The following is a 16,683-nucleotide window of genomic DNA, read 5'->3' on the forward strand; positions in this document are numbered from 1 at the left end:
AAGGTTGTGATCCTTGAGAGAAGAGAAAAAGCCCTAAATGTCTCAGCTTTCAGCCCAAAGGCCAATTCCAGACCGGTAGGGGAGCCACCAAATCCCTCATGGCATTATTGAGTTGAAGATGGAGATCAAAGTTCAGGGAAGCTGAGATGACTGGAAATTGTGGGACAGAGTTCCTGAAAAGGGGATGCTAAAGATAAAAAGCGTTCCAGAAATATGTATGAGGGTTGTATTGAGTCTTTATTAAGTGCTAGGCCACCCATGTGCAGAGTGAAACCCCACAACACAAAGAAAGCCTGGGGTATCATAAGCAGAAAAATTCCCAGAGCTCACACAGGTCAGGGTGATGTCTAAACTCTGGCCAGGCAACGTGGAGATTCCTGAGACCTCTGAGGTATCCAGCAGAGATTTCAGAGTGATGTTGCCTTAATAATGGATTTAACTAGCTCTTTTTTTTTTTTTTTTTTTTTTTTTTTTTTTTGGAAACAGGGTCTCATTCTGTTGCCTAGGCTGCAGAAGTGTTGTGCCATGATCTCGGCTCACTGCAACGTCCTCCGCCTCCTGGGTTCAAGTGATTCTCCTGCCTCAGCCTCCTGAATGCCTGGCTAATTTTTTTTTGTATGTTTAGTAGAAACGGGGTTTCACCATGTTGACTAGACTGATCTTGAACTCCTGGCTTCAAGTGATCCACCCACCTCAGCCCCCCAAAGTGCTGGGATTACAGGCATGAGCCACCATGCCCAGCCCCTGAACTATCTCTTGAATGAAGGCTACACTAGAATCATTCTAGCAAAGCTTAAAAACAGAACTCAAAGGTATCAAACTGACCTGCTGTCTTTCAAAACAAAGACTGATGCTGTTTTTTAAAAAAGGCAACAAACTCCAGATACTCAACACCCTAATAATACTAAGCTTATCAAAAGATAGGAAATGTGACCCATGACCAGGAGAAAAATTGCCAAGAGAAATGAACCCCAAAATGTCAGAGATCATGATATTAGTAGATAAAATGGTTAGAACAGGAATTATAACTATGTAAAGTGTTTAAAGGAAAACAAAAATAATGAGAAGAAACAAGGAAGATGAAAAGGAATTTCCAGAAATGAAAAATCTAATATCTGAAATGAAATTTTCACTGTATAGGATTTACAGCAGATTAGACACCACAGAAGAAAAGATTAGTGAAATTGAAGACATAGCAGTAAAATCTATCCAAAATGAAATAGAAAGAAAAACAATTGGAGACAAAATGAAAAGAGCCCTAATGACTTTTGGAACTATGTCAAAGAGTCTGACAGACTTAAAATTGGAGTCCAAGAAAGATACGGTGGATGGGTAAGGGACAGAAAATATAATTGGAGAAATAGTTTCTGAAAAATTTCCTAATTTGATGAAAATGTTACATCTCAAAAATCTAAGAAGCTCAACAAATTTCAACAAGGTTAAACATCTGCATATCTGTACCTTCAAACAACCAGGCCCACACCAAGGCATACCCAAATTTCTGAAAACCAGTTACAAAATAAGAGTGACAGCGGACTTCTGGTCAAGCTACACAAGTATCTTTAAAATGCTGAAAAAAAATGTCAATACAAAATTTTATAACCAACAAAAATATTCTTCCAAAATTAAGGCAAAACCAAAAAACCCTTTTCAGAAACTAAACTGAGAAAATTAGTTGCCTGCCGACCTGCGTTATAAGAAATGTTAAATAAAATTCTTCAGGTGAAAGGAAAATGATACAAATTCAGACCTATCCAAGGGAGTAAAGAACATGTAAAATGGCAAATGCCTGGATTTTTAAACATAAAAGTTATTTTTTTCCAGTTAAAAGGTAAATATTATTAAATTGGATTTAAAAAGTAAGGCTCAATTATATATTGTCTATGAGGAGCCTACTTTAATTATAAAGACGTGCATTAAAAGTAAAAGGTTGGGAAAATATATACCATGTGGACACTACATTTAAGAAAGCTAGCATGGCTACTCTGTGACACAAGGTAGACTTCAGAAGGAAGGTTGTCATGGATAGGATGGATTATTTCATAATGGAAAAAGGGAACATTCACCCATTAAATACACCCAGTGTATTTAACCTGATTCACTATGCATAAACCCAATAACATACCTTCAAAATACATGAAACAAAAATTGACAGAACTGAATAACACTGTCAACCAACTTGACCTAATTGGTATTTATAGACCATTTTGCCCAAGAACAATGCAATAAACATTCTATTCAAATGCATATGAAGTGTTCACCAAAACAAACCATATTTTATTTTTTGTTATAAAACCATAAAATAAGTCAATAAATTTAAAAGGATTGAAATATTGCAGAGTATGTTCTCTAACCATAGAGAAAATAAGGTAGAAAGAAATAAGAGAAAGCTATCTGGAGAATGCCTAAATATTTGTAAATTAAACCCAGATTTGCAAGTAATTTATATATCAACAAGGGCAATTATAAATTATTTGGAAATGAGTGAAAATAAAAATAGAGTATATTGAAATTTGAGACACAGCTCAAGTACTGAATGGAGGGAAACTTATGGCTTTAAATGTTATAGTAGAAAAAAGAAAGATCTCAAATCAATGATCTAAGCTTCCACCTTAAGAAGCTGAAAAAAGCAAAAGAAATTAAACCCAAAGTATGTAGAAGGAAACAGTAAAGATAAGAGCAGAAGTCAGTGAAATAAAAATAGGCACAAAATTGAGAAATTTTGAAAAACAACAAACACTAATCAAGATAATAGAAAGAAGACAAAACTTACCAATACCAGGAGTGAACAAAGGAGAGATCTTTACAAATCTTACAGATATTAAAAGCCTAATAAAGGAAAATTGAAAAAAAGTAAAACTTAGATGAAACGGGCAAATTCCTTGAAAGATACACATTAGAAGCACAGACTTAATAAAAAAGTAGAAAACTGAATAATGTTATACCTATTAATAGAATTAAGTTCATAATTTAAAAACCCTCCCACAAGGAAAACTCCTGGCTCTGATAGCTTCACTATTGAATTCTAACAAATATTTAAAGAAGTCATACCAACCTTATGCAAACTCTTCCAGATAATAGAAGAGAGTAAACATTTTTTTCACTTCATTTTACAAAGCCAGCATAACTCTAACAGCAAAAGAAAAGACAATTCAAGGAAAAAAAAACCAAACTACAGATTGATATTACTCATGAACAGTCACAAAAATAAGTAATAAAAACTTAGCAAATAAAAAACTAGCTCTGTGTGTGTGTGTGTCTCTGTGTGTGTATCAGGTATGAGCAAGTATGGTTTACATAAGATTGAAAGTTTGATTTAATATTTGAGAAATCAATGTAATTTACCACTTTATCAAAATAAAGGATAAAACCACATGACCATTTCAAGAGATGTAGCATAAACACTTGACAAAATTCAAGAACATTTCATTTTTTAAATATCTCAATAAATTAGGAAAAGCAGGGAACTTTCTGATAAAAAGTGTTGTTTAAAACCTATCATTAATGTCATACTTAATGGCAAAAGACTGAAGGCTTTACCCATAGGATCAAAAATAAGCTAAGAATGCCCATTCTCATAATTTCTATCCAGTATTGTACTTGCAGTTCTAGCCAATACAATAAAGCAAGAACAAGAAATTCAAAGAATACAAATGAGAAAGGAATAATTAAAACAGGTTTCATTCACAGATGACATAATTGTATACAAAGAAATTCCTATAGACTCTGTTAAAAATTGGTAGAACTAATCTTAGCAAGGTCATAGGATATCAGGTCAGTATACAAAATTCAATTATATCTTAAATGTATTTGCAATGACAATTGAATATTAAAATTTTAAATCATCTACAATAGTATCTAAAAACATGAAAAACAGGAAAAAATGTGTAAGATTGGAAGAGTGAACACTATTAAAACATCACTGAGAGAAATTAAAGAAGTCCTAAATAAATGGAGAGATTTATGTTTATGAATTAGAAGATTCAATATTGTTCAGATGTCAGTTCTCCCCAAATTGATCTATGGGTTCAACGCATCCTTTTGGGTAAAGTTTGCTCTTACTTTAGGCCGGGGGAGAGTTCTCTTTGAGATGGTTTATCCCTATGTTCTGCTGAGTTGGAATGTCAGTTTTCCTGGAGTTTATGTAGCATGTAGAACATGGTATTTTTTGTACTTGTTCTTCCATTAAATTTCATATCCTGGAAACATGTTTGTCTGGATGGGATGTTTTCTTTGGTAGCAAAGGTGATGATATTTCAAAATTAAATTTTGTAAGATTTTCTGGTCTCAAATTAGTTTTCAATAGAAACCACTCCAGAAATGAAAAGGGCATGTGAACTAGTAATAAGTATTTGAGCACAGCTATTTCAAGTTCATCTGGGGCTGCTGTTACAACTAATTGTCAAAATATACCTTTGTTATTCTTTTTCACAAAACAGTTCCAATAACTGGAGTCTCAGTTGGCAGTGGTTGAGCTCATGCTGATCTAAGACTTGGGATATTGTCACTGGAAATATAGTTGACAGCAATTACAGTATCTGTTCTTATTCTTTGTTGCCTTACTTCTCAAAGGGTAGAAAATAGGTCAGAAAAATAGACAAACCCAGGACACCTGTTAGAAATACAGAACCTCAGTCTCCATCACCCTCATCAATTCAATCAGAATCTTTATTTTAACCTGATTTACTGGTGATTCCTATACATATTAAAATTTTAGAAGGACAGCATATTTATTCTTCTTTAAAACCACTCCCAGCTAATCCGGGCTGGCAGACTTTTTTCTGGAGTAAGAGTGAATTTGTAGAGATGTCACCAATAGTATTGTAATCTCACTGGAACAACTTTTCTCCTTAAACTTATTATGTAAAATCACCAAAAGTTTTATTCACTGTTGTCCTCTGACAAGATAATCATAAAGAATTAGTCTCCATTAGCATATTATTGATGTTTCACAAGCCTTACATTTGGATTTGACTATGTATAGATACCTTTTTTTTCAACTTTTATTTTAGATTCAGCAGGTACACGTGCAGGTTTGTTACATGGGTATATTGTGTATAAGGTTTAGGATAGGAATTATCCATTTCATCACCCAAGCACAGTACCTAATAATTAGTTTTTCTTTTTCTTTTCTTTTTTTTTTTGAGATGGGGTCTCACTCTGTCGCCCAGGCTGGAGTGCAGTGGCGCGATCTCAGCTCACTGCAAACTCCGCTTCCTGGGTTCACACCATTCTCCTGCCTCAGCCTCCTGAGTAGCTGGGACTACAGGCGCCCACCACTGTGCCCAGCTAATTTTTTGTAGTTTTAGTGTAGAGACGGGGTTTCACCATGGTCTCGATCTCCTGACCTCGTGATCCGCCCGCCTCGGCCTCCCAAAGTGCTGGGATTACAGGCGTGAGCCACTGTGCCTGGCTAAATAGTTTTTCAACCCTTGTCCCCTTTCCTGCTTCCCCTTTGTAGTAGTCCCCAGTTCCTACTGTTGCCATCTTTATGTCCATGAGTACCCAATGTTTAGCTCCCACTTATGTGAGAACATGTAGTATTTAGTTTTTTATTACTGCATTAATTTGCTCAGATTTTGTTCCTTTTTATGGCTGCATAGTATTCCATGGTGAATATGTACCACATTTTCTTTATCCAGTCTACCACTGATAGGTACCTAGGTTGATTCCATGTCTTTGCTATTGTGAATAGTACTACCATTAACTTGTGAGTGCTTGTGTCTTTTTGGTAGAATGATTTGTTTTCTTTCAGACATATACCTGGTAATGGGACTGCTGGGTCAAATGATAGTTCTAGGTTCTTTGAGAAATCTCCAAACTGCTTTCCACAGTGGCCAAATTAATTTACATTCCCACCAACAGTGTATAAGCATTCCCTTTTCTCCACAGCCTCACCAGCATCTGTTATTTTTTGCTTTTTAATAATAGACATTCTGACTGGTGTGAAATGGTATCTCAGTATGGTTTTGATTTGCATTTCTCTGGTGATTAGTGATGTGGAGTGTTTTTTCATATGTTTGATGGTCACTTGTATGTCTTCTTTTGAGAAATGTCTGTTCATGTCTTTTGCCCATTTTTTGATAGGATTGTTTGGTTTTTGCTTATTCCATTGTTTATGTTCCTTATAGATTCTGGATATTAAACTTTTGTTGAATGAGTAGTTTGTGAACTTTTTCTCCTATTCTGTAAACAGACAACCTACAGAATGGGAAAAAGTGCTTACAGACAACCTACAGAATGGGAGAAAAAATTCACAAACTACTTGTTGATAGTTTCTTTTGCTGTGCAGAAGCTCTTTTGTTTCAGTAGGTTCCGCTTGACAATATTTACATATGTTGCAATTGCTTTAGAGGACGTAATCATAAATTATTTCCCAAGGCTGATGTCCAGAATAGTGTTTCTTCAGTTTTCTTCTTAGATGCTTATATTTTGAGGTCTTACATTTAAATCTTTAACCCATCATGAGTTAAATTTTGTATATGGTGAGAGGTAGGGGTCCAGTTTCATTCTTCTGCATATGGCTAGCCAGATATTTCAGCACAATTTATTGACTAAGAAGTCATTTCCCCATCACGCATTTTTGCTGAATTTGTTGAATATAAGATTGCTGTAAGTGTGCAGCTTTATTTCTGGGTTCTCTATTCTGTTCCATTGGTCCACATATCTGTTTTTGTACCAGTACCACACTATTTTGGTTACTGTAGCCTTATAGTATAATTTGAAATTAGATAATGTGATGCCTCCAGCCTTCTTCTTTTTGCTTAAGGTTGCTTTGGCTATTTGGGCTCTTTTTTGGTTCCATATGAATTTTAGAGTAGTTTTTTCTAGTTCTGTGAAAAATGATGTTGGTAGTTTGATAGGAATAGCATTGAAACTGTAGATTGCTTTGGGCAGTATGGGCCATTTTAACACCATTTGTTCTTCCAATCCATGAGCATGGAATTTTTTTTCATTGATTTATGTCATCTATGATTTATTTTAGCAGTGTTTTGTACTTCTCCCTACAGAGATCTTTTACCTCCTTGGATAGATGTATTCCTAGGTTATATATAGATGCTACTACATGTGCTTTGGTGAAGTCTGCACATATAATTTAGATATAGATAATGAAAATAATTTTATAATATGCCTTTCAATTTAGAAAGGAATCATTTAAATTTTTTTGTGTACATCTTAGGTAGGGACTAAACTGTGCCCTGTGGGGCAGTGTTTAGGAGGTGCTCAACAGAGGCAATACAGCCCAAGTTGACTATTGAAAGATTACTTGGGGAAGGGTCAGATATGAAGAGAAGGTGACCATGTTTTAAGAAACCTCACATATTGTTAACATCCGTTCATGTGGAATAATAAATGTGTGTGTGGAGGAGATGTGTGAGGGGCTTTATAGAGTAATGAGATTCATGAAAGTATGGCCATCAAATTGTGAATGGCGCTATGTCATGGTGTTGGGATTCTAGGGGGAAAATGAGTGGAGCTGGAAGCAAACTATTTCTCATTTAGATGCAGACAAATTTATAAAACTCTCTTTCTTTCTTTTCTTCCTTTCTTTCTTTTTTTAATTTTTTTTTTTATTTTTGAAAAGGAGTCTTGTTCTGTCACCCAGGCTGGAGTGCAGTGGCGCCATCTCAGCTCACTGAAACCTCCACCCCGACTGGTTCAAACGATCCTCCTGCTTCAGCCCCCTTAGGAGCTGGGACTGCAGGCTGCACCACCATGCCCAGCTAGTTTTTATATCTTTGGTAGAGATGGGTTTTCGTTATGTTGGCCAGACTGGTCTTGAACTCCTGGGGTCAGCCACACAGTATCTGTTAGACTGTGCATAATCCAGTTAACATTTTCAGACTTCAGTATTCTCCACAGCTGACCAATAATGTTCATATGGGATGTGAGTTGTATTAGATGGCTTCCTGGGACTTGTTAGCTTCAGGGTTTTTGATGTAATTCTGCCATGCATAATCACCATTCTCTTTTCAATTGCACAAAGGCCATTTTTCTGAGATTTCATGTAAAATTCTGATGGTGGGTTTACAGAGATCAAAGAGTTATGAGCAAAGAGGGTGCTCAAAGAAATTACTGCTAGAATAATGACTGTTGCTAACAGTACTGTAACTTAAAATATTTGTTCAAGCAACATATATTGAATGCCTTGGGTATGCTAGGCCTGGAGGTACAGAGTGAACAAAATAGTTGTGTTTGGAAAATTATGATAAGTTAATGATAAGCCCTCTTAGTAGAGGGCTTATTTCAAGGAAGGACAGCAAGTACAAAATGTAAAACTGGTGAAACTGAAAGAAGCCAGTGTGATTGGAGTGCAGAGACTGAGGGGCTGGGTTGGGTAGCATTTGGCTCAGGTGCTGACCACAGCTGAGAGGGCAAGTAAGATGCAGTCTCAAAGTGTCCTTTGGGTTTAGCAACACTGTGGAGCTCAAGTGAAGTCCCTTTCAAGGAGCAGTGGTGGTGACAGCCACAGCAGAGTGGGTGGAGAATTGTCCAGGAGATGAGGCCACAGATGTGGTGAGAATGAGCACCGTCTTGAGAAATTTGGTTATGAAAAGAAGAAAAGAGAGGGGAAAATAGATGGGGAGTGTTTAGGTCTGAGTGTTTGAGTCCCTCCAAAATTTATGTGCTGATATCCTACCCCCCAATGTGATGGTATTAGGAGGTGGAGACTTTGGGAGGTGATTAGGTCAGAGGGTGGAGCCCTTATGAGTGGGATTAGTGCCCTTATAAAAGGACCCCAGAGAGCTCTCTCACTCTCCTTTTCACAAGCAGACACAGCAATCAGACAGCTGTTTACAAACTAAGAAGAGGGTCCTCACCATGAACCTGACCCTGCTGGCATCCTTGTCTTGGACTTCCAATTTCCAAAACTGTGAGAAATCAATGTTTGCTGTTTAAGCCACCAATTTATTGTATTTTGTTATAGCAGCCAGAGCTAGGACAGAAATGAAATTGGTTGATTTTCTTTTCCCTTTCCTAATGGGAAAAGACAAAATGGAGAGGTTAAAGATGTAGAAGAGAGAAGGGATAGAATTCTTGATAGTTGACATATAGGATATGGAGCACAAGTAGATGAATTGGCCTTAGGTGAAGGGGACACTCTTCTACTGTAAACCCTGGCTGTATTATGCGGGGACAGGAAGGTTAGTGATATTCTGAGGTTTTCCTAATGTATCTCTAAAGAAATGGGTTCCCTAGATGTCAAAGGGATGGATTGCATGAACAGCCTGTGTGAGTCACAAACCAACCAAGAACTGTGAGATTATGCCAGAGACACTGAGTCTGCAGTACTGCAGATATCCATGTGATGCTCTGAGAAGCCTGAATATTTGTTAACGTAGTTTGTCTTCTACAGAACATACAATGTTTTATTCATTATTGGTCTCCATTAGTCTGGAGACTAATACACTGTGGGCAGAGAGCTTGCAGTAGCTCTGTGGTAAAAATGCAGTTACTGATTAGGCTGAAGCCAACAGGATTATGAAAACTCAGGTAACTTGTAACGGGGCCTCTAATCTGGTGATTATAGGTCAGTGTCCTGTGATGATTTGAAGAAGGCATCGAAGGTCTGAGTTTCAAAGATCATTCTTCTACATTTTTCCCCATTTTTACCTGATGCTCTCTTTTTAACCAGCCACCTTCATTTTCCTTTTCCCAGAGGTGCTCTTTCCTGCTACATTTGGATACAAGTCTCTGGTGGGCCCTGTTTGCCCAGATCCTTGGGCAAGTAAGTTTGACGTCAATTGATCTTAATCTCAGATGCCAAGTTTGTGCTAAGGTGTAAACGACCCTTCAGTAAATTGACTAATCTTGTTGGGCATTGCCATAGTTATAAAATATTAAGGAAGTAAAGGGTTTTTTTTGTTTGTTTGTGAATTTTTTCAACAGAGAGCCTTTCAAAAGATGTCACAAAGATTAGGAAACATCTCCATCTGTTATGGAGTATGTTTTCTGTAATGATTCAGTTACCAAGACTACACTGGCAGCAAGAGTTCCTCTGTCTGGGTGATGCTGAAGGTCATCTCTGATCAGTCCTCAGAAGCCTTCAAAGATCTTTGAAATGTTTTCTTAATGCTCCTCTCTGGCTCCTTAAATAATGATTGAGGCTTGGATTCTATTAGAGTGAGCAGGGACTCAATATGAAATTCTGCACCAGGCACACAGTTAATATAATTTATTTTATTTAGAATTCTGCTCTCTGTACAGTCTGGTTATCAATTCTCTTTTTCATGATTTGGCATTAATGATGGAAAGAACAAATTCAGATGTCCTTCCTCTTTGAGTGATTCACAGTGTGTTTTCTATTTCCATTGACAACCTTCTCAGTGTTTTGATAATAACTTCCTCAATAGGACACCAAAATTATGTGAATAAATGAAAAGAATTCTTATAATCATAGAAGATAAATGAACTATCTGTAAACACCATCAAACTACATTTAAATGTAAGGGCTAAAAATATTTTTAAGAATTAGGAAATCCAAGTGAATCCTGATTTTTCCTTCTATGCCTTCCCCCCAACTCCAAAGTCACTTTTTAAATTGAAGCATGATTTATATATTATAAAATTAACCAATTTTAGGGAAATAATTTGTCTTTATATTTTAACAAAAATGAAAATGTTAGAAGGTACAACCACTTATTAATATTTTTTTGAGAAAATAAGTCATTCTACCAAAAAGACACACGCACTCACATGTTCATTGTAGCACTAGTCACAACAGCAAAGGCATGGAATCAACTTAGGTTCCTGTCAACAGTGAACTGGATTAAGAAAAGAAAAGTGATACCAGTCCTTTGCAGCAACATGGATGCAGCTGGAGACCATTATCCTGATTGAATTAACACAGAAACAGAAAACCAAATACTATATGTTCTCACTTTATGAGTGGGAGCTAAACATTGGATACATGTGGACATAAAGATGGCAACAATAGACAATGAGGACTACTAGAAGGGAGAAGGAGAAAGAGGTGCAAAGATTGAAAGCTATCTATTAGGTACTATGATCACTACCTGGGTGATGAGATCATTCATATCCCAACCCTCAGCATCCTGCAATATACCCATGTAACAAACCTGCACGTGTACTCCTGAATCTAAAATAAAAGTTGGCTGGGCGTGGTAGCTCACACCACCTAATTCCAGCACTTTGGGAAGCCGAGATGGGTGGAGCACTTGAGGTCAGGAGCTCAAGCCCAGCTTGGCCAACATGGTGAAACCCCGTCTCTACCAAAAAAATACAAAAATTAGCTGGGTGTGGTGGCATGCACCTGTAGTTCCAGCTACTTGGAAGGTGGGGAAATCATTTGAACCTAGGAAGTGGAAGTTGCAGTGAGCTGATGTCGCACCACTGTGCTCCAGCCTGGGTGACAGAGTGAGACCCTGTCTCAAAATAAATTAATGAATGAATAAATACATAAATAAATAAAATAGAAGTTGAAGTTTTAAAAAATGTATTTTTTAATTGCACAAACACAAATATGGAATGAATTGAGGAAGCTATCAATATTTCTCCAAAGACATTAAACTCATACCACATTCTTCTTTCAAGAATCAGTTAATTCAATTTTATATCAAATTAACTGGGATAGAGAAAAAGATTATATATCGCCCACCTCATTTTATGAAATAAATATAACCCTAATATCAAATAGACACAGACAAGATGCCATAGAACAGTCTCACTTATATGTATGTATGAAAAATTATAAACAAAGGATTGAATAGAAATTAGTAGTTTGTAAAATAATGACCTGCCCTGTGCAATGGGATTTATTCTGGCAATATAATGGTGTTAAGTCTAATATTATAAAATTCACCACAAAAATAACATTACTAAATAAATTAGGAATGGGCTACGTTTATTTCAAAGTAGGTCGCATGAGTATTTGAGAGAATCTCATTTTTTTGTTTAAAATAAAATAAACAAATTTCTTTCTAAAGTAAAAATGGAATAGCCCTTAATGTGACAAAGTATATCTATTTGAAATCAACAACATAGAGCTTATTTAATGCTGAAACTCAAAAATATTTCCCTTAAAGCCAGAAACATATTAGGCAATCCCTTACCAATATTATTATTTAATAGCACTCCAGAATTTCTGGTCAATGCTATAGGACATGAAATTGAATCAATGGAAATACATGTTAGAAAAGACGTCTCAACTTTATTATTTTTGGATGACATTATCACACACTTATCATACATTATCATAAATAGACAACTCAAGAGACTCCACAGAAAAATTCTAGAAATTAATTTTAAAGGTCAATGAAATGGCAGGGTATATGATAATCACACCAAAAAAATCAAATGATTTGCCAGAAGTGAGTTTAAATATAAAAGAAACAGAAGTAGGACTCACAATTGCAATAACTATTAATATTTAAACTATCCACCAAAAATCTTGAGTAATAAATGATCAGTCATGAAATTCAGAGTATTCTTAAGATACTCCCAAAGAAATAGTTGAGAAGTGCAGATTGTTCCAGCAATGAGGTCTAGGAGGGGTGGGATGGTATGGAGTAGATAACATCCTCAACATGATTTTTTTTTTTTTTTTTTTTGAGACAGTCTTGCTCTGTTGCCCAGGCTGGAGTGCAGTGGTGCTATCTCGGCTCACTGCAACCTCTGCCTCCTGGATTCAAGTGATTCTCCTGCTTCAGCCTCTCCAGTAGCTGTGATTACAGGTGTGTGCCACCACACCCAGCTAATTTTTGTATTTTTTTTACTAGAGACTGGGTTTCACCAGCTTGGCCAGGCTGGTTTCAAACTCCTGACCTCAGGTGATCCACCCACCTTGGCCTCCCAAAGTGCTGGGATTGCAGGCATGAACCACCATGCCTGGCCCTCAACATGAATTTGTAAGAGGTACAAAAGCGACTTTTTTCTAGGGATCACTTCAAGAATTTATCAAACCATTTCAAACTTATGATCACACTTAAGTATAATTTGGTGAGAGCTACCTCTAATACTAATAATCTATCTCAGATGTATGGTTATCTGATGGTCCAGCTTGATTTATGGACAGATTTAAAATGGAAGGAGCACAGAATTGGCATGGGATCAATGGCTGTGGGGTTTGGGTCATGTGCATATGGGGGTTCATTATATCATTTTGTCTACTCCTGGGTGTGTTTGAAATTTTCTGTAATAAAAGATTAAACAAACAAACAAGACCAAAACAGTAGTTCTTAATACAGGCTCAACCAACCCATAGAGGGATTTCAGTGGGGCCCAATAACCCTCCAGAAATTATTCGCAAAATGGTATATCTATGAGCATATGTACATTTTTTGAGGGAGGAGTTCCAAAACATGAATCAGATTCTTAGCAGTCTATTTTGCTAGAATGAACAATTGGAGTAAATAGGCTGCCTAACTGTTAGCCAAGATTCCATGAGGACCATATCTTGCAACAAATGTTTATAATAGAAATTGGGAAATAGAGATTTTAAAGCTATGATCCCTTGCAAAGACTCTGAAATACAAATGCCAAACCATTCTTGAAATCATTGCAGTAAAATAACTAATGATTGATAACCTAAGATTTTATGGGAAAACAGAGTTGGGAGGATTGAGGATGCAAGTGAAACTGTGAAAGTGACTATAATAAGTTGTTAACTTATAAAAACAATATAATTGGGGCAACACATTAAATAAAGCAAGTGAAAGTGAGATCTTATAAACCCATCTTTTAAATTAAAGACCTTATAGAATTAATTTCCATTTATTATTTCTAGCTCCAGAGAAACATATTCACCCTTTCCCATTGAGCTCCTTTCAAATTCATTTTGCTTTGCTGGCGATAATCTGCATTCTAAAAAGCTCTCCCCCTTTCCTGCCTCCCACCGCCTAGCTTTTCTCATTCTTGGCTCAAATGATCAAGACCTTTTAAATTTTGACACTAGAAGTTGTCAATTTCAACCTCCCAAGCCCACAATGTTCTTGAAACAAATAGAGTGAAATGGCATTAGTTAAGAATGTTTCAATACCCTCTCTTAGAAAAGACCCAGGTCTATGATGATTTTTTTCCCTCAACTTCCAATATATTATGCATGGTTTCACTAGAAAACTTGAGTTTCTACTCTGTCACCCACTTTGTCACTTTTCCTTCTATAAGTAAATAATTTTTAATTAATAAACAAAAATCCAAAAGTACAGCTATGTGTTGATGATGGTAGATAATAATCACTCTGTGCCAGGCACTTTTCTATGTGCTTTGCATGTACTGACACGTACAATTCTCATACCAATGCTAGGAGGTGTGAAAAAATTATCTGAAACGTAGAAATAGGTAAAAAACCAAAACGAACAAACAAAAAACTGGGCTTTTTTTTCAGGGCATTGCTGAGTTTGCAGCTTTGATTTTCTGTTACCTGGACTATTTTACTCCTCTGTAGATGCAGAGGTTAACATAGATTTGTGTCAAGATGTAGATAATTTCTATTAGGTCAGTGGGCCAGGTAGGTTTATGTGTATGTGTATGTGTGTGTGTGTGTGTGTGTGCGTGCATGTGTGTGTATGGTGTGGTGATAATCTTAAAGATTGTAGTTCCTTGCCTTCTTGACATTAACCAATTTTGCTCCTATCCCAGCAATCTTATCCTAACATTTATTTATTAAATTACCTATAAATGCCTAGCTTCCCCAATGCCCTTTGAACCTGTTTTACTGTTTTCTCATTAATTAATGAGTTAAACAAAACCTTTGACACATGTTCTTTTTTTTAATCTTTTAAAAAGCATACTCTAACACTAGGTATATTACATGATAACCTTTTAATGGTTGAATATTATTCTATTTTATGAACTACAAACAATTCACTCAAGTTATTCCTCCATTATAGTGTCAGGCCTCTGAGCCCAAGCCAAGCCATTGCATCCCCTGTGACTTGCACGTATAAGCCCAGATGGCCTGAAGTAACTGAAGAATCACAAAAGAAGTGAATATGCCCTGCCCCACCTTAACTGATGACATTCCACTACAAAAGAAGTGAAAACGGCCAGTCCTTGCCTTAAGTGATGACATTACCTTGTGAAAGTCCTTTTCCTGGCTCATCCAGGCTCAAAAACCTCCCCCACTGAGCACCTTTCAACCCCCACTCCTGCCCGCCAGAGAACAAACCCCCTTTGACTGTAATTTTCCTTTACCTACCCAAATCCTATAAAACAGCCCCACCCTTATCTCCCTTCGCTGACTCTCTTTTCTGACTCTGCCCACCTGCACCCAGGTGAAATAAACAGCCATGTTGCTCACACAAAGCCTGTTTGGTGGTCTCTTCACATGGACGCGCATGAAATTTGGTGCCGTGACTTGGATCGGGGGACCTCCCTTCGGAGATCAATCCCCTGTCCTCCTGTTCTTTGCTCCATGAGAAAGATCCACCTACGACTTCAGGTCCTCAGACTGACCAGCCCAAGAAACATCTCACCAATTTCAAATCCAGTAAGCGGCCTCTTTTTACTCTCTTCTCCAACCTCCCTCACTATCCCTCAACCTCTTTCTCCTTTCAATCTTGGCGCCACACTTCAATCTCTCCCTTCTTTTAATTTCAATTCCTTTCATTTTCTGGTAGAGACAAAGGAGACACTTTTTATCTGTGGACCCAAAACTCTGGTGCCAGTCACGGACTAGGAAGGCAGCCTTCCCTTGGTGTTTAATCATTGCAGGGACACCTCTCTGATTATTCACCCATGTTTCAAAGGTGTCAGACCACGCAGGGATGCCTGCCTTGGTCCTTCACCCTTAGTGGCAAGTCCTGCTTTTCTGGGGAAGGGGCAAGTACCCCAACTCTTTCTCTCCTTGTCTCTACCCCTTCTCTGCTTTTCTGGGGAAGGGGCAAGTACCCCAACTCTTTCTCTCCTTGTCTCTACCCCTTCTCTGCTTTTCTGGGGGAGGGGCAAGTACCCCTCAACCCCTTCTCCTTCACCCTTAGCGGCAAGTCCCGCTTTTCTAGAGGAGGGGCAAGTACCCCAACCTCGTATCTCTGTGCCCCAATCCCTTATTTCCATGCCCCGACCCCTTATTTCTGTGCCCCAACCCCTTATTTCCATGCCCCGACCCCTTATTTCTGCACCCCATCCCTTATTTCTGTGCCGCGACCTCTTATCTCTGTGCCCCAACCCCTTTTCCCACTTTTCTAGAAGGTAAGAACCCCCGAACCCCTTCCCTCCATTTCTCTACTCTCTCTTTTCTCTAGGCTTGCTTCCTTCACTATAGGCAACTTTCCACCCTCCATTCCTCCTTCTACTCCCTTAACCTGTGTTCTCAAAAACTTAAAACCTCTTCAACTCACACCAGACCTAAAACCTAAATGTCTTATTTTCTTCTGCAATGCTGCTTGACCCCAATACAAACTCGACAGTAGTTCCAAATAGCCAGAAAACGGCACTTTCAATTTTTCCATTCTACAAGATCTAAATACTTCTTATTGTAAAATAGGCAAATGGTCTGAGGTGCCTGACGTCCAGGCATTTTTTACACATCAGTCCCTTCCTAGTCTCTGTGCCCAGTGCAACTCGTCCCAAATCTTCTTTCCCTTCCGCCTGTCCCCTCAGTCCCAACCCCATGTGTCGCTGAGTCTTTCTAATCTTCTTTTTCTACAGACCCATCTGACCTCTACCCTCCTCGCCAGGCCAAGCTAGGTCCCAATTCTTCCACCCTGTAATCTTTTTATC

This window comes from Pan paniscus, chromosome 5 (assembly GCF_029289425.2).
Source record: "Pan paniscus chromosome 5, NHGRI_mPanPan1-v2.0_pri, whole genome shotgun sequence".
Classification (NCBI taxonomy): domain Eukaryota; kingdom Metazoa; phylum Chordata; class Mammalia; order Primates; family Hominidae; genus Pan; species Pan paniscus.